This window comes from Salmo trutta, chromosome 32, assembly GCF_901001165.1.
Source record: "Salmo trutta chromosome 32, fSalTru1.1, whole genome shotgun sequence".
NCBI lineage: Eukaryota > Metazoa > Chordata > Actinopteri > Salmoniformes > Salmonidae > Salmo > Salmo trutta.
This window is the reverse complement of record NC_042988.1, coordinates 37,541,297-37,563,530: the sequence shown is the minus strand read 5'-3', so window position 1 is coordinate 37,563,530 and position 22,234 is coordinate 37,541,297.

The window sequence follows — 22,234 nt, the reverse complement described above, 5'->3', positions numbered from 1 at the left end:
GTAACGGTGAGAACTGAAGGGAGTTGCTGGGTTGGAGTAGAGGGTAGTTTCCACAGACTGGGAAACTGATGGATAGAGGAGAGGTGAGACAGCTGACAGTTTGGTCAGATGTGGAGGAGGAGAAAGTGTAATGGAGATGAATTAAAGGAGAGTGATGGAGAAGAGGGGACAGGGGAATGGAACAGACATAACATTGATATGATTTCCATTACTGACAGGAGAGTTGTGAGGTTATTAGCAGTGTGAGATCAGTCACTGATATAGTATATACAGTGGCAAGAAAAAGTATGTGAACCCTTTGGAAATACCTGGATTTCTGCATAAACTGGTCATAAACGTTGATTTGATCCTCCTCCTCCTTCTCTTCCTTCTACACCTCCTCCCATCTTAATGCTCCTATCTCTGTGTTTTAATGAATACCTGTCTGTACTCTGAAGGGTTTTAACAGAACACTTCCTCCACATCACCAGGACAGTGGCTTGCGAAAGTATTCACCCCCCTTGGCATTTTCCCTATTTTGTTGCCTTACAGCCTGGAATTAAAATTGACTTTCTGGGGGGTTTGTATCATTTGATTTACACAACATGCCTACCACTTTGACGATGCAAAATATTTTTTCTTGTGAAACAAACAAGAAATAAGACAAAAAATACAGAAAACTTGAGCGTGCATAACATTAGCCACTGGGACTTCATCCCATTCTTCAAAGAAAAACTGCTCCAGCTCCTTCAAGTTGGATGGGTTCCACTGGTGTACAGCAATCTTTAAGTCATACCACAGATTCTCAATTGGATTGAGGTCTGGGCTTTGACTAGGCCATTTCAAGACATTTAAATGTTTCCCCTTAAACCACTCAAGTGTTGCTTTAGCAATATGCTTATGGTCATTGTCCTGCTGGAAGGTAAACGTCCGTCCCAGTCTCAAATCTCTGGAAGACTGAAACAGGTTTCCCTCAAGGATTTCCCTGTATTTAGTGCCATCCATCATTCCTTCAATTCTGACCAGTTTCCCAGTCCCTGCCGATGAAACACATCCCCACAGCATGATTCTGCCACCACCATGCTTCCCTGTGGGGATGGTGTTCTAAGGGTGATGAGAGGTGTTGGGTTTGCGCCAGACATAACGTTTTCCTTGATGGCCAAAAAGCTCAGTTTTAGTCACATCTGACCAGAGTACCTTCTTCCATATGTTTGGGGAGTCTCCCACATGCCTTTTGGCAAACACCAAACATGTTTTCTTATTTTTTTCTTAAGCAATGGCTTTTTTCTGGCCACTCTTCCGTAAAGCCCAGCTCTGTGGAGTGTACGGCTTAAAGTGGTCCTGTGGACAGATGCTCCAATCTCCGCTGTGGAGCTTTGCAGCTCCTTCAGGGTTATCTTTGGTCTCTTTGTTGCCTCTCTGATTAATGCCCTCCTTGCCTGGTCTGTGAGTTTTGGTGGGTGGTTCTCTCTTGGCAGGTTTGTTGTGGTGCCATATTCTTTCCATTTTTTAATAATGCATTTAATCGTGCTCCGTGGGATGTTCAAAGTTTCAGATATTTTTATATAACTCAACCCTGATCTGTACTTCTCCACAACTTTGTGCCTGACCTGTTTGGAGAGCTCCTTGGTCTTCATGGTGCCGCTTGCTTGGTGGTGCCCCTTGCTTAGTGGTGTTGCAGACTCTGGGGCCTTTCAGAACAACTGAGATCATATGACAGATCATGTGACACTTATATTGCACACAGGTGGACTTTATTTGACTAATTATGTGACTTCAGAAGGTAATTGGTTGCACCAGATCTTATTTAGGGGCTTCACAGCAAAGCGGGTGAATACATATGCACACACCACTTTTCCCTTTTTCTTTTTGTTTTTACATTTTTTTAAACAAGTAATTTTTTTCATTTCACTTCACCAATTTGGACTATTTTGTTGATTACATAAAATCCAAATAAAAATCCATTTAAATTATAGGTTTTAATGGAACACAATAAAAAAATGCCAAGGGGGATGAATACTTTTACAAGGCACTATAGTCACTCTGTCTCTTACTGCTATAGTCTCTCTGTCTCTTACTGCTATAGTCTCTCTGTCTCTTACTGCTATAGTCCCTCTGTTCAGTCTCTTACTGCTATAGTCCCTCTGTCTCTTACTGATATAGTCCCTCTGTCTCTCACTGCTATAGTCCCTCTGTCTCTTACTGCTATAGTCTCTCTGTCTCTTACTGCTATAGTCTCTCTGTCTCTTACTGCTATAGTCCCTCTGTTCAGTCTCTTACTGCTATAGTCCCTCTGTCTCTTACTGATATAGTCCCTCTGTCTCTCACTGCTATAGTCCCTCTGTCTCTTACTGCTATAGTCTCTCTGTCTCTTACTGCTATTGTCCCTATGTCTCTTACTGCTATAGTCCCACTGTTCTGTCTCTCACTGCTATAGTCCCTCTGTCTCTTACTGCTATAGTACCTCTGTTTAGTCTCTTACTGCTATAGTCCCTCTGTCTCTTACTGCTATAGTCCCTCTGTCTCTTACTGCTATCGTCCCTCTGTTCTGTCTCTTACTGCTATAGTCCCTCTGTCTCTTACTGCTTTAGTCCCTCTGTCTCTTACTGCTATAGTCTCTCTGTCTCTTACTGCTATAGTCCCTCTGTCTCTTACTGCTATAGTCCCTCTGTTCTGTCTCTTACTGCTACAGTCCCTCTGTTCTGTCTCTTACTGCTATAGTCCCTCTGTCACTTACTGCTACAGTCCCTCTGTTCTGTCTCTTACTGCTATAGTCCCTCTGTCTCTTACTGCTATAGTCCCTCTGTCTCTTACTGCTATAGTCCCTCTGTCTCTTACTGCTTTAGTCCTTCTGTCTCTTACTGCTATAGTCTCTCTGTCTCTTACTGCTATAGTCCCTCTGTCTCTTACTGCTATAGTCCCTCTGTCTCAAACTGCTATAGTCTCTCTGTCTCTTACTGCTATAGTCCCTCTGTTCAGTCTCTTACTGCAATAGTCCCTCTGTCTCATACTGCTATAGTCTCTCTGTCTCTTACTGCTATAGTCCCTCTGTTCAGTCTCTTACTGCTATAGTCCCTCTGTCTCTTACTGCTATAATCCCTCTGTCTCTTACTGCTATAGTCTCTCTGTCTCTTACTGCTATAGTCTCTCTGTCTCTTACTGCTATAGTCCCTCTGTTCAGTCTCTTACTGCAATAGTGACTTTGTTCTTTCTCTTACTGCTATAGTCTCTCTGTCTCTTACTGCTATAGTCCCTCTGTCTCTTACTGCTATAGTCCCTCTGTCTCTTACTGCTATAGTCCCTCTGTCTCTTACTGCTATAGTCCCTCTGTTTTGTCTCTCACTGCTATAGTCCCTCTGTCTCTTACTGCTATAGTCTCTCTGTCTCTTACTGCTATAGTCCCTCTGTCTCTTACTGCTATAGTCCCTCTGTCTCTTACTGCTATAGTCCCTCTGTCTCTTACTGCTATAGTCCCTCTGTTCAGTCTCTTACTGCTATAGTCCCTCTGTCTCTTACTGATATAGTCCCTCTGTCTCTCACTGCTATAGTCCCTCTGTCTCTTACTGCTATAGTCTCTCTGTCTCTCACTGCTATAGTCCCTCTGTCTCTTACTGCTATAGTCCCTCTGTTTAGTCTCTTACTGCTATAGTCCCTCTGTTTCTTACTGCTATAGTCCCTCTGTCTCTTACTGCTATCGTCCCTCTGTTCTGTCTCTTACTGCTATAGTCCCTCTGTCTCTTACTGCTTTAGTCCCTCTGTCTCTTACTGCTATAGTCTCTCTGTCTCTTACTGCTATAGTCCCTCTGTCTCTTACTGCTATAGTCCCTCTGTTCTGTCTCTTACTGCTACAGTCCCTCTGTTCTGTCTCTTACTGCTATAGTCCCTCTGTCTCTTACTGCTTCAGTCCCTCTGTTCTGTCTCTTACTGCTATAGTCCCTCTGTCTCTTACTGCTATAGTCCCTCTGTCTCTTACTGCTATAGTCCCTCTGTCTCTTACTGCTTTAGTCCTTCTGTCTCTTACTGCTATAGTCTCTCTGTCTCTTACTGCTATAGTCCCTCTGTCTCTTACTGCTATAGTCCCTCTGTCTCATACTGCTATAGTCTCTCTGTCTCATACTGCTATAGTCCCTCTGTTCAGTCTCTTACTGCAATAGTCCCTCTGTCTCATACTGCTATAGTCTCTCTGTCTCTTACTGCTATAGTCCCTCTGTTCAGTCTCTTACTGCTATAGTCCCTCTGTCTCTTACTGCTATAATCCCTCTGTCTCTTACTGCTATAGTCCCTCTGTTCAGTCTCTTACTGCAATAGTGACTTTGTTCTTTCTCTTACTGCTATAGTCTCTCTGTCTCTTACTGCTATAGTCCCTCTGTCTCTTACTGCTATAGTCCCTCTGTCTCTTACTGCTATAGTCCCTCTGTCTCTTACTGCTATAGTCCCTCTGTTTTGTCTCTCACTGCTATAGTCCCTCTGTCTCTTACTGCTATAGTCTCTCTGTCTCTTACTGCTATAGTCCCTCTGTCTCTTACTGCTATAGTCCCTCTGTCTCTTACTGCTATAGTCCCTCTGTCTCTTACTGCTATAGTCCCTCTGTCTCTTACTGCTGTAGTCCCTCTGTCTCTTACTGCTATAGTCCCTCTGTCTCTTACTGCTATAGTCTCTCTGTCTCTTACTGCTATAGTCCCTCTGTCTCTTACTGCTTTAGTCCTTCTGTCTCTTACTGCTATAGTCTCTCTGTCTCTTACTGCTATAGTCCCTCTGTCTCTTACTGCTATAGTCCCTCTGTCTCATACTGCTATAGTCTCTCTGTCTCTTACTGCTATAGTCCCTCTGTTCAGTCTCTTACTGCTATAGTCCCTCTGTCTCTTACTGCTATAGTCCCTCTGTCTCATACTGCTATAGTCTCTCTGTCTCTTACTGCTATAGTCCCTCTGTTCAGTCTCTTACTGCAATAGTCCCTCTGTCTCATACTGCTATAGTCTCTCTGTCTCTTACTGCTATAGTCCCTCTGTTCAGTCTCTTACTGCTATAGTCCCTCTGTCTCTTACTGCTATAATCCCTCTGTCTCTTACTGCTATAGTCTCTCTGTCTCTTACTGCTATAGTCTCTCTGTCTCTTACTGCTATAGTCCCTCTGTTCAGTCTCTTACTGCTATAGTGACTTTGTTCTTTCTCTTACTGCTATAGTCTCTCTGTCTCTTACTGCTATAGTCCCTCTGTCTCTTACTGCTATAGTCCCTCTGTCTCTTACTGCTATAGTCCCTCTGTCTCTTACTGCTATAGTCCCTCTGTTTTGTCTCTCACTGCTATAGTCCCTCTGTCTCTTACTGCTATAGTCTCTCTGTCTCTTACTGCTATAGTCCCTCTGTCTCTTACTGCTATAGTCCCTCTGTCTCTTACTGCTATAGTCCCTCTGTCTCTTACAGCTATAGTCCCTCTGTCTCTTACTGCTGTAGTCCCTCTGTCTCTTACTGCTATAGTCCCTCTGTCTCTTACTGCTTTGTCCCACTGTTCTGTCTCTCACTGCTATAGTCCCTCTGTCTCTTTCTGCTACAGTCCCTCTGTTCTGTCTCTTACTGCTATAGTCTCTCTGTCTCTTACTGCTATTGTCCCTCTGTTCTGTCTCTTACTGCTATAGTCCCTTTGTCTCTTACTGCTATAGTCCCTGTGTCTCTAACTACTATAGTCCCTCTGTCTCTTTCTGCTATAGTCCCTCTGTCTCTTACTGCTTTGTCCCACTGTTCTGTCTCTCACTGCTATAGTCCCTCTGTCTCTTACTGCTACAGTCCCTCTGTCTCTTACTGCTATAGTCCCTCTGTCTCTTACTGCTATAGTCCCTCTGTTCTGTCTCTTACTGCTATAGTCCCTCTGTCTCTTACTGCTATAGTCCCTCTGTCTCTTACTGCTATTGTCCCTCTGTTCTGTCTCTTACTGCTATAGTCTCTCTGTCTCTTACTGCTATTGTCCCTCTGTTCTGTCTCTTACTGCTATAGTCCCTTTGTCTCTTACTGCTATAGTCCCTCTATTCTGTCTCTTCCTGCTATAGTCCCTCTGTTTTGTCTCTTCCTGCTATAGTCCCTCTGTTCAGTCTCTTACTGCTATAGTCCATCTGTCTCTTACTGCTATAGTCTCTCTGTCTCTTACTGCTATAATCTATCTGTCTCTTACTGCTATAGTCCCTCTGTCTCTTACTGCTATAGTCCCTCTGTTCAGTCTCTTACTGCTATAGTCTCTCTGTCTCTTACTGCTATAGTCCCTCTTTCTCTCACTGCTATAGTCCCTCTGTTCAGTCTCTTACTGCTATAGTCCCTCTGTTCAGTCTCTTACTGCTATAGTCCCTCTGTCTCTTACTGCTATAGTCTCTCTGTCTCTTACTGCTATAGTCCCTCTGTCTCGTACTGCTATAGTCTCTCTGTCTCTTACTGCTATTGTCCCTCTGTTTTGTCTCTCACTGCTTTAGTCCCTATGTCTCTTACTGCTATAATCTATCTGTCTCTTACTGCTTTAGTCCCTCTCTCTCTTACTGCTATAGTCTCTCTGTCTCTTACTGCTATTGTCCCTCTCTCTCTTACTGCTATAGTCACTCTGTCTCTTACTGCTATAGTCCCTCTGTCTCTTACTGCTATAGTCCCTCTGTTCAGTCTCTTACTGCTATAGTGACTTTGTTCTTTCTCTTACTGCTATAGTCTCTCTGTCTCTTACTGCTATAGTCCCTCTGTCTCTTACTGCTATAGTCCCTCTGTCTCTTACTGCTATAGTCCCTCTGTCTCTTACTGCTATAGTCCCTCTGTTTTGTCTCTCACTGCTATAGTCCCTCTGTCTCTTACTGCTATAGTCTCTCTGTCTCTTACTGCTATAGTCCCTCTGTCTCTTACTGCTATAGTCCCTCTGTCTCTTACTGCTATAGTCCCTCTGTCTCTTACAGCTATAGTCCCTCTGTCTCTTACTGCTGTAGTCCCTCTGTCTCTTACTGCTATAGTCCCTCTGTCTCTTACTGCTTTGTCCCACTGTTCTGTCTCTCACTGCTATAGTCCCTCTGTCTCTTTCTGCTACAGTCCCTCTGTTCTGTCTCTTACTGCTATAGTCTCTCTGTCTCTTACTGCTATTGTCCCTCTGTTCTGTCTCTTACTGCTATAGTCCCTTTGTCTCTTACTGCTATAGTCCCTGTGTCTCTAACTACTATAGTCCCTCTGTCTCTTTCTGCTATAGTCCCTCTGTCTCTTACTGCTTTGTCCCACTGTTCTGTCTCTCACTGCTATAGTCCCTCTGTCTCTTACTGCTACAGTCCCTCTGTCTCTTACTGCTATAGTCCCTCTGTCTCTTACTGCTATAGTCCCTCTGTTCTGTCTCTTACTGCTATAGTCCCTCTGTCTCTTACTGCTATAGTCCCTCTGTCTCTTACTGCTATTGTCCCTCTGTTCTGTCTCTTACTGCTATAGTCTCTCTGTCTCTTACTGCTATTGTCCCTCTGTTCTGTCTCTTACTGCTATAGTCCCTTTGTCTCTTACTGCTATAGTCCCTCTATTCTGTCTCTTCCTGCTATAGTCCCTCTGTTTTGTCTCTTCCTGCTATAGTCCCTCTGTTCAGTCTCTTACTGCTATAGTCCATCTGTCTCTTACTGCTATAGTCTCTCTGTCTCTTACTGCTATAATCTATCTGTCTCTTACTGCTATAGTCCCTCTGTCTCTTACTGCTATAGTCCCTCTGTTCAGTCTCTTACTGCTATAGTCTCTCTGTCTCTTACTGCTATAGTCCCTCTTTCTCTCACTGCTATAGTCCCTCTGTTCAGTCTCTTACTGCTATAGTCCCTCTGTTCAGTCTCTTACTGCTATAGTCCCTCTGTCTCTTACTGCTATAGTCTCTCTGTCTCTTACTGCTATAGTCCCTCTGTCTCGTACTGCTATAGTCCCTCTGTCTCTTACTGCTATTGTCCCTCTGTTTTGTCTCTCACTGCTTTAGTCCCTATGTCTCTTACTGCTATAATCTATCTGTCTCTTACTGCTTTAGTCCCTCTCTCTCTTACTGCTATAGTCTCTCTGTCTCTTACTGCTATTGTCCCTCTCTCTCTTACTGCTATAGTCACTCTGTCTCTTACTGCTATAGTCCCTCTGTCTCTTACTGCTATAGTCCCTCTGTCTCTTACTGCTATAGTCCCTCTGTCTCTTACTGCTATAGTCCCTCTGTCTCTTACTGCTATTGTCCCTCTGTTCTGTCTCTTACTGCTATAGTCTCTCTGTCTCTTACTGCTATTGTCCCTCTGTTCTGTCTCTTACTGCTATAGTCCCTTTGTCTCTTACTGCTATAGTCCCTGTGTCTCTAACTACTATAGTCCCTCTGTCTCGTACTGCTATTGTCCCTCTGTCTCTTACTGCTATAGTCCCTCTGTCTCTCACTGCTATAGTCCCTCTGTTCAGTCTCTTACTGCTATAGTCTCTCTGTCTCTTACTGCTATTGTCCCTCTCTCTCTTACTGCTATAGTCACTCTGTCTCTTACTGCTATAGTCCCTCTGTCTCTTACTGCTATAGTCCCTCTGTCTCTTACTGCTATAGTCCCTCTGTCTCTTACTGCTATAGTCCCTCTGTCTCTTACTGCTATAGTCCCTCTGTCTCTTACTGCTATAGTCCCTCTGTCTCTCACTGCTATAGTCCCTCTGTCTCTCACTGCTTTAGTCCCTATGTCTCTTACTGCTATAATCTATCTGTCTCTTACTGCTATAGTCCCTCTCTCTCTTACTGCTATAGTCACTCTGTGTCTTACTGCTATAGTCCCTCTGTCTCTTACTGCTATAGTCCCTCTGTCTCTCACTGCTATAGTCCCTCTGTTCAGTCTCTTACTGCTATAGTCTCTCTGTCTCTTACTGCTATTGTCCCTCTCTCGCTTACTGCTATAGTCACTCTGTCTCTTACTGCTATAGTCCCTCTGTCTCTTACTGCTATAGTCCCTCTGTCTCTTACTGCTATAGTCCCTCTGTCTCTTACTGCTATAGTCCCTCTGTCTCTTACTGCTATAGTCCCTCTGTCTCTTACTGCTATAGTCCCTCTGTCTCTTACTGCTATACTCCCTCTGTCTCTTACTGCTATAGTCCCTCTGTCTCTTACTGCTATAGTCCCTCTGTCTCTTACTGCTATAGTCCCTCTGTCTCTTACTGCTATAGTCCCTCTGTCTCTCACTGCTATAGTCCCTCTGTCTCTCACTGCTTTAGTCCCTATGTCTCTTACTGCTATAATCTATCTGTCTCTTACTGCTATAGTCCCTCTCTCTCTTACTGCTATAGTCACTCTGTCTCTTACTGCTATAGTCCCTCTGTCTCTTACTGCTATAGTCCCTCTGTCTCTCACTGCTATAGTCCCTCTGTTCAGTCTCTTACTGCTATAGTCTCTCTGTCTCTTACTGCTATTGTCCCTCTCTCTCTTACTGCTATAGTCACTCTGTCTCTTACTGCTATAGTCCCTCTGTCTCTTACTGCTATAGTCCCTCTGTCTCTTACTGCTATAGTCCCTCTGTCTCTTACTGCTATAGTCCCTCTGTCTCTTACTGCTATAGTCCCTCTGTCTCTTACTGCTATACTCCCTCTGTCTCTTACTGCTATAGTCCCTCTGTCTCTTACTGCTATAGTCCCTCTGTCTCTTACTGCTATAGTCCCTCTGTCTCTTACTGCTATAGTCCCTCTGTCTCTTACTGGTATAGTCCCTCTGTTCAGTCTCTTACTGCTATAGTCCCTCTGTCTCTTACTGCCCCTCTGTTCTGTCTCTTACTGCTAAAGTCCCTCTGTTCTGTCTCTTACTGCTATAGTCCCTCTGTGGTGTTTTCCATTGTTTTGCATGTATGTATGTTTGTACAGTATGTAAGTACAGTATGTATGTGTGTACGTACGTACGTACGTACGTATGTATGTATGTAAGTACAGTATGTATGTATGTATGTTTGTACAGTATGTATGTATGTATGTATGTATGTATGTATGTATGTATGTATGTATGTATGTATGGATGTATGGATGTATGTATGTAAGTACAGTATGTATGTATGTATGTTTGTACAGTATGTATGCATGTATGTATGTATGTATGTATGTATGTATGTATGTATGTATGTATGTATGTAAGTACAGTATGTATGTATGTATGTATGTATGTATGTATGTATGTATGTATGTATGTATGTATGTATGTAAGTACAGTATGTATGTATGTACACTACCGGTCAAAAGTTTTAGAAAACCTACTCATTCAAGGGTTTTTATTTATTTGTACTGTTTTCTACATTGTATATTAAAAGTGAAGACATCAAAACTATGAAATAGCACATATGGAAAAAAAGTGTTAAAAAAATCAAAATACGTTTTATATTTCATATTCTTCAAAGCAGCCACCCTTTGTCTTGATGACAGCTTTACACACTCACACTTATTATGTCATGGTTTTGATGTCTTCACTATTATTCTACAATGTAGACCATAGTACAAATAAAGAAAAACCCGTGAATGAATAGGTGTTCTGAAACTTTTGACCGGTAGTGTATTAACCTATTTATATTATGGAAAGCATAAACAGCAACTAAAACATAAACTGATAATGCGAAATAAAAACATAAACAACAAAGTACTGTAGGTCTAACAATCAGGGATGCAACTTTGGTTTTAGAAGAGGGGAGAACGCCATAAAAAAAAAAAGATCCAGTCGGATAAACACAGATAAACGCTCGGAGTTGTCCGATTGCTCCTAACGCACACCGTTGCTTTGTTTTGTATCACATTCCAATGAGAAAACCCATCCCCAGTGAAAGTCGCACCCCTGCTAACAATGTCCACAAACTTTTCACAATTGCAGTGTATAAATAAAGTGCCAGTGTGTGTACAGTCCTTGGTCAGCTCAGACTAAGTAATGATGACTTTACTGTTCAGGATGTGGTGGAAGGGAGAGAGCAGGTTTGATACAGAGAGTGACATGTGATCCCTGTGAATGAGCTCATAAAGACTATTGTGTCATTCACAGAAATGTGGTGTGGTTGCTGGGTAGAGTGGTTCAACTAGCTCACCAAGGTAGGCTGTGTGTGTGTGTGTGTGTGTGTGTGTGTGTGTGTGTGTGTGTGTGTGTGTGTGTGTGTGTGTGTGTGTGTGTTGTGTACGCGTGTACGCGTGTGTGTGTGTGTGTGTGTGTGTGTGTGTGTGTGTGTGTGTGTGTGTGTGTGTGTGTGTGTACGTGTGTGTGTGTGTGTGTGTGTGTGTGTGTGTGTACGCGTGTACGCGCGTGTGTGTGTGTGTGTGTGTGTGTGTGTGTGTGTGTACGTGTGTGAGTTCCATTCTAACAACTTAATTATAGAATTTCTCTCTATGCGTTCGGTCTTCTCTGTTGGGAGACATCTCCACAGTCTCCTAGGGAAACACCACACTATAATGAATGAATGCACACATGAATGCATGCCGTTACATGATTTTCTAAGCATTCATTTATTCAGAAAGTATTCAGACCCCTTGACTTTTTCCACATTTTGCTAGGTTACAAAATAAAAAAATGAAATATCACATTTTGATAAGTATTTAGAATACTTGTGATATTTCATTTTTTTATTTTGAATATATTTGCTAAAATTTCAGAGAACTTGTTTTTGCTTTGTCATCACGAGGCATTGTGTGTAGTGTGATGAGAAAAAACTATATTTAATACATTTTTTATTGTAGAAAAATACTCAGTACTTTGTTGAAGCATCTTTGGCAGCGATTACAGCCTTGAGTCTTCTTGGGTATGACGCTACAAGCTTGGCACACCTGTATTTTGGAAGTTTCTCCCATTCTTCTTTGCATATCCTCTCAAGCTCTGTCAGGTTGGATGGGGAGCGTCGCTGTACAGCTATTTTCAGGTCTCTCCAGAGATGTTCGATCAGATTCATGTCTGGGCTCTGGCTGGGCTACTCAAAGACATACAGAGTCTTGAACCGAAGCCACTCGTGTTGTTTTGGCTGTGTGCTTAGGGTCGTCGTCCTGTTGGAAGGTGAATCTTCGCCCTAGTCTGAGGTCCTGAGCGCTCTGGAGCAGGTTTCCATCAAGGATCTCTCTGTACTTTGCTCCGTTCATCAAATCAAATCAAATGTATATATATAGACCTTCTTACATCAGCTGATACCTCAAAGTGCTGTACAGAAACCCAGCCTAAAACCCCAAACAGCAAGCAATGCAGGTGTAGAAGCACGGTGGCTAGGAAAAGCTCCCTAGAATGGCCAAAACCTAGGAAGAAACCTAGAGAGGAACCAGGCAATGAGGGGTGGCCAGTCCTCTTCTGAATGTGCCGGGTGGAGATTATAGCAGAACATGGCCAAGATGTTCAAATGTTCATAAATGACCAGCATGGTCAAATAATAATAATCACAGTTGTCGAGGGTGCAACAAGTCAGAACCTCAAGAGTAAATGTCAGTTGGCTTTTCATAGCCGATCATTGAGAGTATCTCTACTGCTCCTGCTGTCTCTAGAGAGTTGAAAACAGCAGGTCTGGGACAGGTAGCACGTCTGGTGAACAGGTCAGGGTTCCATAGCCGCAGGCAGAACAGTTGAAACTGGAGCAGCAGCACGGCCAGGTGGACTGGGGACAGCAAGGAGTCATCAGGTCAGGTAGTCCTGAGGCATGGTCCTAGGGCTCAGGTCCTCCGAGAGAGAGAAAGAAAGAAAGAAAGAAAGAAAGAGAGAAAGAGAGAATTAGAGAGAGCATACTTAAATTCACCCAGTTCACCGGATAAGACAGGAGAAATACTCCAGGTATAACAGACTGACCCTAGCCCCCCAACACATAAACTACTGCAACATAAATACTGGAGGCTGAGACAGGAGGGGTCAGGAGACACTGTGGCCCCATCCGACGATACCCCCGGACAAGGCCAAACAGGAAGGATATCTTACCCTCGATCCTGACTAGTTCATCTTCCCTTGATCCTGACTAGTCTCCCAGTCCCTGCCACTTAAAAACATCTACACAGCATGATGCTGCCACCACCATGGTTCACCGTAGGGATGGTGCCAGGTTTCCTCCAGACGTGACACTTGGCATTCAGGCCAAAGAGTTTAATCTTGGTTTCATCAGACCAGAAAATCTTGCTTCTCATGGTCTGAGAGTTCTTTAAGTGCCTTTTGGCAAACTCCTAACGATCTGTCATGTGCCTTTTTACTGAGAAGTGGCTTCCGTCTGGCCACTCTACCATAAAGGCCTGATTAATGTGGTGCTGCAGAGATGGTTGTCCTTCTGGAAGGTTGTCCCATCTCCACAGAGGAACTTTGGAGCTCTGTCCATCGGGTTCTTGGTCACCTCCCTGACTAATGTACTTCTCCCCTGATTGCTCAGTTTGGCCGGGTAGCCAGCTCTAGGAGCTTCTTCCATGTAAGAATGATGGAAGCCACTATGTGCTTGGGGACCTTCAATGCTGCAGAAATGTTTAGGTTCCCTTCCCCAGAACTGTGCCTCGACACAATCCTGTCTTGGAGCTCTACAGACAATTCCTTCGACCTCATGGCTCCATTTTTGCTCTGACATGCATTGTCAACTGTGGGACCTTATATAGACAGGTGTGTGCCTTTCCAAATCATGTCCAATCAATTGAATTTACCACAGGTGGACTCCAATCAAGTTATAGAAACATCTCAAGGACGATCAATGGAAACAGGATGCACCTGAGCTCAATTTCTAGTCTCTTAGCAAAGGGTCTGAAAACTTATATAAATAAGATATTTATGTTGGTTATTTTTAAGAAATGTTCCAAATTTCTAAAAACGTATTTTTGCTTTGTCATTATGGGGTATTGTGTGTAGATTGATGAGGATCATTTTTTAAAATACATTTTATAATTAGGCTGTAATGTAACAAAATGTGGAAAAAGGGAAGGTGTCTGAATACTTTCTGAATGCACTGTATTTCTCACAGATCCAGAGTAGCCCTGCAGCAAACAAGGTATGATTTAAGACATCGTACTGCATCCAAAACATTCCACGGCTCTCCCTTCTGCCACCATTAGGTTCACCAGGATGCCAGAACCTATAAAGGCAAGACAGAAAATAGGTTTACTCACTCTACAGAATGTTTACGAATTTCCGGCCAAGGGTGGTCCATTTAAAAATCATTCCTTCCTTCCTCACCCCTTGCCCTGCAAGTGTACAGTTGAAGTCGGAAGTTTACATACACCTTACATTTAAACTCAGTTTTTCACAATTCCTGGTATTTAATCCTAGTAAAAATGTCCTGTTTTAGGTCAGTTAGGATCACCACTTTATTTTAAGAATGTGAAATGTCAGAATAATAGTAGAGAGAATGATTTATTTCAGCTTTTACTTCGTTCATCACATTCCCAGTGGGACATAAGTTTATATACACTCAATTAGTATTTGGTAGCATTGCCTTAAAATTGTTGAACTTTGTTCAAACATTTCGGGGAACCTTCCACAAGCTTCCCACAATAAGTTGGGTGAATTTTGGCCCATTCCTCCTGACAGAGCTGCTGTAACTGAGTCAGGTTTGTAGGCCTCCTTGCTTGCACAAGCTTTTTCAGTTCTGCCCACAAATGTTCTATGGGATTGAGGTCAGGGCTTTGTGATGGCCACTCCAATACCTTGACTTTGTTGTCCTTAAGCCATTTTGCCACAACTTCGGAAGTATGCTTGGGGTCATTGACCATTTGGAAGACCCATTTGCGACCAAGCTTGAACTTTCTGACTGATGTCTTGAGATGTTGCTTCAATATATCCACATCATTTTCCTTCCTCAGGATGCCGTCTATTTTGTGAAGTGCACCAGTCCCTCCTGCAGCAAAGCACCCCCACAACATGATGCTGCCACCCCCATGCTTCACGGTTGGGATGGTGTTCTTGTCACGACTTCCGCCAAAGTCGGTCCCTCTCCTTGTTCGGGCGGCATTCGACGGTCGACGTCACCGGCCTTCTAGCCATCGCTGATCCACTTTTCATTTTCCATTTGTTTTGTCTTTGTTTTACACACCTGTTTTCAATTCCCCAATTACATGTTCATTATTTAACCCTCTGTTTTCCCCATGGTTTTTGTGCGTGTTTGTTTTATGTATTTCGGTCCATTTGTGTGGGCTTGGTATATCTACATGTATTTGGTGATTTTGAGTAAAGTTACTTTTATTACTCATCTCTGCTGTCGTGCGCCTGACTCCTCTGCACCAGCTACACCCAGACCATTACAGTTCTTCGGCTTGCATGCATCCCCCTTTTCCCTCTAAACTTAACTATGGTCATTATGGCCAAACAGTTCTTTTTTTGTTTCATCAGACCAGAGGACAATTCTCCAAAAAGTACGATCTTTGTCCCCGTGTGCAGTTGCAAACCGTAGTCTGGCTTTTTTATGGCGGTTTTGGAGCAGTGGCTTCTTCCTTGCTGAGCGACCTTTCAGGTTATGTCGATATAGGACTCGTTTTACTGTGGATATAGATACCTTTGTACCTGTTTCCTCCAGCATCTTCCCAAGGTCCTTTGCTGTTGTTCTGGGATTGATTTGCACTTTTCGCACCAAAGTACGTTCATCTCTAGGAGACAGAATGCGTCTCCTTCCTGAGCGGTATGACGGCTGCATGGTCCCATGGTGTTTATACTTGCATACTATTGTTTGTACAGATTAATGTGGTACCTTCAGGCGTTTGGAAATTGCTCCCAAGGATGAAGCAGATTTGTGGAGGTCTACAATTTATTTTCTGAGGTCTTGGCAGATTTCTTTTCATTTTCCCATGATGTCAAGCAAAGAGGCACTGAGTTTGAAGGTAGGCCTTGAAACACATCCACAAGTACACCTCCAATTGACTCAAATTATGTCAATTAGCCTATCAGAAGCTTCTAAAGCCATGACATAATTTTCTGGACTTTTCCAAGCTGTTTAAAGGCACAGTCAACTTAGTGTATGTAAACGTCTGATCCACTAGAATTGTGATACAGTGAGTTATAAGTGAAATAAACTGTCTGTAAACAATTGTTGGAAAAATTACTTGTGCCATGCACAAAGTAGATGTCCTAACCGACTTGCCAAAACTATAGTTTGTTGACAGGAAATTTGTGGAGTGGTTGAAAAACAAGTTTTAATGACTCCAACCTACGTGTATGTAAACTTCCGAACTTCAACTGTATACTCGTCAGACGTCATGATACGTCATCTGAAGTGTCCACTTCATCTGAGGGCTGAGGGGAGAGGGTGTGTCTTTTAAGTGTTTGGACTGCAGCCTTAGACTCACTGGAGAGGAAGTAACAGCTGCAGTCAAACTTCATCCGTCTACCAGGACAACCGCTTCTCGCTGTTTCACAACAAAATAACAATAATAATAACAACAATAACAATAATTACAGCAATTATAGTAGGAGTAATAATAATAACAATAATAATAATAACATCAATAATAATAATAATAATAATAACAGCAGTACATATCACATGCTATACACCACGATTCACTGGACTGGATATTAATGAGTAATTAAATATATAGCGCAAAAAAAATAAAAATACCACCTCTCTGACCACAAGTCAAATTCCAAACCAACAGGTCCCTCTCCTCAGTCAGGTTGTTATATACTCTGTCATCTGTAAAGAATCATAACATCTAAAAGTTACTGAGTAAAACACCAGGTCTTTAGTAGCCAACACTTATAACAAGATGATAAGCAATTACCATATGAACTCACAGTAGAGGAACAGTCCTATGATTCCAGCCAGTAACATATGAACTCACAGTAGAGGTACAGTCCTATGATCCCAGCCAGTAACATATGAACTCACAGTAGAGGTACAGTCCTATGATCCCAGACAGTAACATATGAACTCACAGTAGAGGTACAGTCCTATGATCCCAGACAGTAACATATGAACTCACAGTAGAGGTACAGTCCTATGATCCCAGACAGTAACATATGAACTCACAGTAGACGTACAGTCCTATGATCCCAGACAGTAACATATGAACTCACACTAGAGGTACAGTCCTATGATCCCAAACAGTAACATATGAACTCACAGTAGAGGTACAGTCCTATGATCCCAGCCAGTAACATATGAACTCACAGTAGAGGTACAGTCCTATGATCCCAGACAGTAACATATGAACTCACAGTAGAGGTACAGTCCTATGATCCCAGACAGTAACATATGAACTCACAGTAGAGGTACAGTCCTATGATTCCAGCCGGTAACATATGAACTCACAGTAGAGGTACAGTACTATGATTCCAGCCAGTAACATATGAACTCACAGTAGAGGTACAGTCCTATGATCCCAGCCAGTAACATATGAACTCACAGTAGAGGTACAGTCCTATGATCCAAGCCAGTAACATATGAACTCACAGTAGAGGTACAGTCCAATGATCCCAGCCAGTAACATATGAACTCACAGTAGAGGTACAGTCCTATGATCCCAGCCAGTAACATATGAACTCACAGTAGAGGTACAGTCCTATGATCCCAGCCAGTAACATATGAACTCACAGTAGAGGTACAGTCCTATGATCCCAGACAGTAACATATGAACTCACAGTAGAGGTACAGTCCTATGATCCCAGCCAGTAACATATGAACTCACAGTAGAGGTACAGTCCTATGATCCCAGTCAGTAACATATGAATTCACAGTAGAGGTACAGTCCTATGAGTCCAGCCAGTAACATATGAACTCACAGTAGAGGTACAGTCCTATGATCCCAGCCAGTAACATATGAACTCACAGTAGAGGTACAGTCCTATGATTCCAGCCAGTAACATATGAACTCACAGTAGAGGTACAGTCCTATGATCCCAGACAGTAACATATGAACTCACAGTAGAGGTACAGTCCTATGATCCCAGACAGTAACATATGAACTCACAGTAGACGTACAGTCCTATGATCCCAGACAGTAACATATGAACTCACACTAGAGGTACAGTCCTATGATCCCAAACAGTAACATATGAACTCACAGTAGAGGTACAGTCCTATGATCCCAGCCAGTAACATATGAACTCACAGTAGAGGTACAGTCCTATGATCCCAGACAGTAACATATGAACTCACAGTAGAGGTACAGTCCTATGATCCCAGACAGTAACATATGAACTCACAGTAGAGGTACAGTCCTATGATTCCAGCCGGTAACATATGAACTCACAGTAGAGGTACAGTACTATGATTCCAGCCAGTAACATATGAACTCACAGTAGAGGTACAGTCCTATGATCCCAGCCAGTAACATATGAACTCACAGTAGAGGTACAGTCCTATGATCCAAGCCAGTAACATATGAACTCACAGTAGAGGTACAGTCCAATGATCCCAGCCAGTAACATATGAACTCACAGTAGAGGTACAGTCCTATGATCCCAGCCAGTAACATATGAACTCACAGTAGAGGTACAGTCCTATGATCCCAGCCAGTAACATATGAACTCACAGTAGAGGTACAGTCCTATGATCCCAGACAGTAACATATGAATTCACAGTAGACGTACAGTCCTATGATCCCAGACAGTAACATATGAACTCACAGTAGAGGTACAGTCCTATGATTCCAGCCAGTAACATATGAACTCACAGTAGAGTTACAGTCCTACGATCCCAGCCAGTAACATATGAACTCACAGTAGAGGTACAGTCCTATGATCCCAGCCAGTAACATATGAACTCACAGTAGAGGTACAGTCCTATGATCCCAGCCAGTAACATATGAACTCACAGTAGAGGTACAGTCCTATGATCCCGGACAGTAACATATGAACTCACAGTAGAGGTACAGTCCTATGATCCCAGCCAGTAACATATGAACTCACAGTAGAGGTACAGTCCTATGATCCTAGTCAGTAACATATGAATTCACAGTAGAGGTACAGTCCTATGAGTCCAGCCAGTAACAAATGAACTCACAGTAGAGGTACAGTCCTATGATCCCAGCCAGTAACATATGAACTCACAGTAGAGGTACAGTCCTATGATCCCAGCCAGTAACATATGAACTCACAGTAGAGGTACAGTCCTATGATCCCAGACAGTAACATATGAATTCACAGTAGAGGTACAGTCCTATGAGTCCAGCCAGTAACAAATGAACTCACAGTAGAGGTACAGTCCTATGATCCCAAACAGTAACATATGAACTCACAGTAGAGGTACAGTCCTATGATCCCAGCCAGTAACATATGAACTCACAGTAGAGGTACAGTCCTATGATCCAAGCCAGTAACATATGAACTCACAGTAGAGGTACAGTCCAATGATCCCAGCCAGTAACATATGAACTCACAGTAGAGGTACAGTCCTATGATCCCAGCCAGTAACATATGAACTCACAGTACAGGTACAGTCCTATGATCCCAGCCAGTAACATATGAACTCACAGTACAGGTACAGTCCTATGATCCCAGCCAGTAACATATGAACTCACAGTAGAGGTACAGTCCTATGATCCCAGCCAGTAACATATGAACTCACAGTAAAGGTACAGTACTATGATCCCAGACAGTAACATATGAACTCACAGTAGAGTTACAGTCCTATGATCCCAGCCAGTAACATATGAACTCACAGTAGAGGTACAGTCCTATGATCCCAGCCAGTAACATATGAACTCACAGTAGAGGTACAGTACTATGATCCCAGACAGTAACATATGAACTCACAGTAGAGGTACAGTCCTATGATTCCAACCAGTAACATATGAACTCACAGTAGAGGTACAGTCCTATGATCCCAACCAGCAACATATCAACTCACAGTAGAGGTACAGTCCTATGATCCCGGCCAGTAACATATGAACTCACAGTAGAGGTACAGTCCTATGATCCCAGCCAGTAACATATGAACTCACAGTAGAGGTACAGTCCTATGATCCCAGCCAGTAACATATGAACTCACAGTAGAGTTACAGTCCTATGATCCCAGCCAGTAACATATGAACTCACAGTAGAGGTACAGTCCTATGATTCCAGCCGATAACATATGAACTCACAGTAGAGGTACAGTACTATGATTCCAGCCAGTAACATATGAACTCACAGTAGAGGTACAATCCTATGATCCCAGCCAGTAACATATGAACTCACAGTAGAGGTACAGTCCTATGATCCCAGCCAGTAACATATGAACTCACAGTAGAGGTACAGTCCTATGATCCCAGCCAGTAACATATGAACTCACAGTAGAGTTACAGTCCTATGATCCCAGCCAGTAACATATGAACTCACAGTAGAGGTACAGTCCTATGATTCCAGCCGATAACATATGAACTCACAGTAGAGGTACAGTACTATGATTCCAGCCAGTAACATATGAACTCACAGTAGAGGTACAGTCCTATGATCCCAGCCAGTAACATATGAACTCACAGTAGAGGTACAGTCCTATGATCCCAGACAGTAACATATGAACTCACAGTAGAGGTACAGTCCTATGATCCCAGCCAGTAACATATGAACTCACAGTAGAGGTACAGTCCTATGATCCCAGTCAGTAACATATGAATTCACAGTAGAGGTACAGTCCTATGAGTCCAGCCAGTAACATATGAACTCACAGTAGAGGTACAGTCCCATGATCCCAGCCAGTAACATATGAACTCACAGTAGAGGTACAGTCCTATGATTCCAGCCAGTAACATATGAACTCACAGTAGAGGTACAGTCCTATGATCCCAGACAGTAACATATGAACTCACAGTAGAGGTACAGTCCTATGATCCCAGACAGTAACATATGAACTCACAGTAGACGTACAGTCCTATGATCCCAGACAGTAACATATGAACTCACACTAGAGGTACAGTCCTATGATCCCAAACAGTAACATATGAACTCACAGTAGAGGTACAGTCCTATGATCCCAGCCAGTAACATATGAACTCACAGTAGAGGTACAGTCCTATGATCCCAGACAGTAACATATGAACTCACAGTAGAGGTACAGTCCTATGATCCCAGACAGTAACATATGAACTCACAGTAGAGGTACAGTCCTATGATTCCAGCCGGTAACATATGAACTCACAGTAGAGGTACAGTACTATGATTCCAGCCAGTAACATATGAACTCACAGTAGAGGTACAGTCCTATGATCCCAGCCAGTAACATATGAACTCACAGTAGAGGTACAGTCCTATGATCCAAGCCAGTAACATATGAACTCACAGTAGAGGTACAGTCCAATGATCCCAGCCAGTAACATATGAACTCACAGTAGAGGTACAGTCCTATGATCCCAGCCAGTAACATATGAACTCACAGTAGAGGTACAGTCCTATGACTCCAGCCAGTAACATATGAACTCACAGTAGAGGTACAGTCCTATGATCCCAGTCAGTAACATATGAACTCACAGTAGAGGTACAGTCCTATGATCCCAGACAGTAACATATGAACTCACAGTAGACGTACAGTCCTATGATCCCAGACAGTAACATATGAACTCACAGTAGAGGTACAGTCCTATGATTCCAGCCAGTAACATATGAACTCACAGTAGAGTTACAGACCTATGATCCCAGCCAGTAACTTATGAACTCACAGTAGAGGTACAGTCCTATGATCCCAGCCAGTAACATATGAACTCACAGTAGAGGTACGGTACTATGATCCCAGACAGTAACATATGAACTCACAGTAGAGGTACAGTCCTATGATTCCAGCCAGTAACATATGAACTCACAGTAGAGGTACAGTCCTATGATCCCAGACAGTAACATATGAATTCACAGTAGACGTACAGTCCTATGATCCCAGACAGTAACATATGAACTCACAGTAGAGGTACAGTCCTATGATTCCAGCCAGTAACATATGAACTCACAGTAGAGTTACAGTCCTACGATCCCAGCCAGTAACATATGAACTCACAGTAGAGGTACAGTCCTATGATCCCAGCCAGTAACATATGAACTCACAGTAGAGGTACAGTCCTATGATCCCAGCCAGTAACATATGAACTCACAGTAGAGGTACAGTCCTATGATCCCGGACAGTAACATATGAACTCACAGTAGAGGTACAGTCCTATGATCCCAGCCAGTAACATATGAACTCACAGTAGAGGTACAGTCCTATGATCCCAGTCAGTAACATATGAATTCACAGTAGAGGTACAGTCCTATGAGTCCAGCCAGTAACAAATGAACTCACAGTAGAGGTACAGTCCTATGATCCCAGCCAGTAACATATGAACTCACAGTAGAGGTACAGTCCTATGATCCCAGCCAGTAACATATGAACTCACAGTAGAGGTACAGTCCTATGATCCCAGACAGTAACATATGAACTT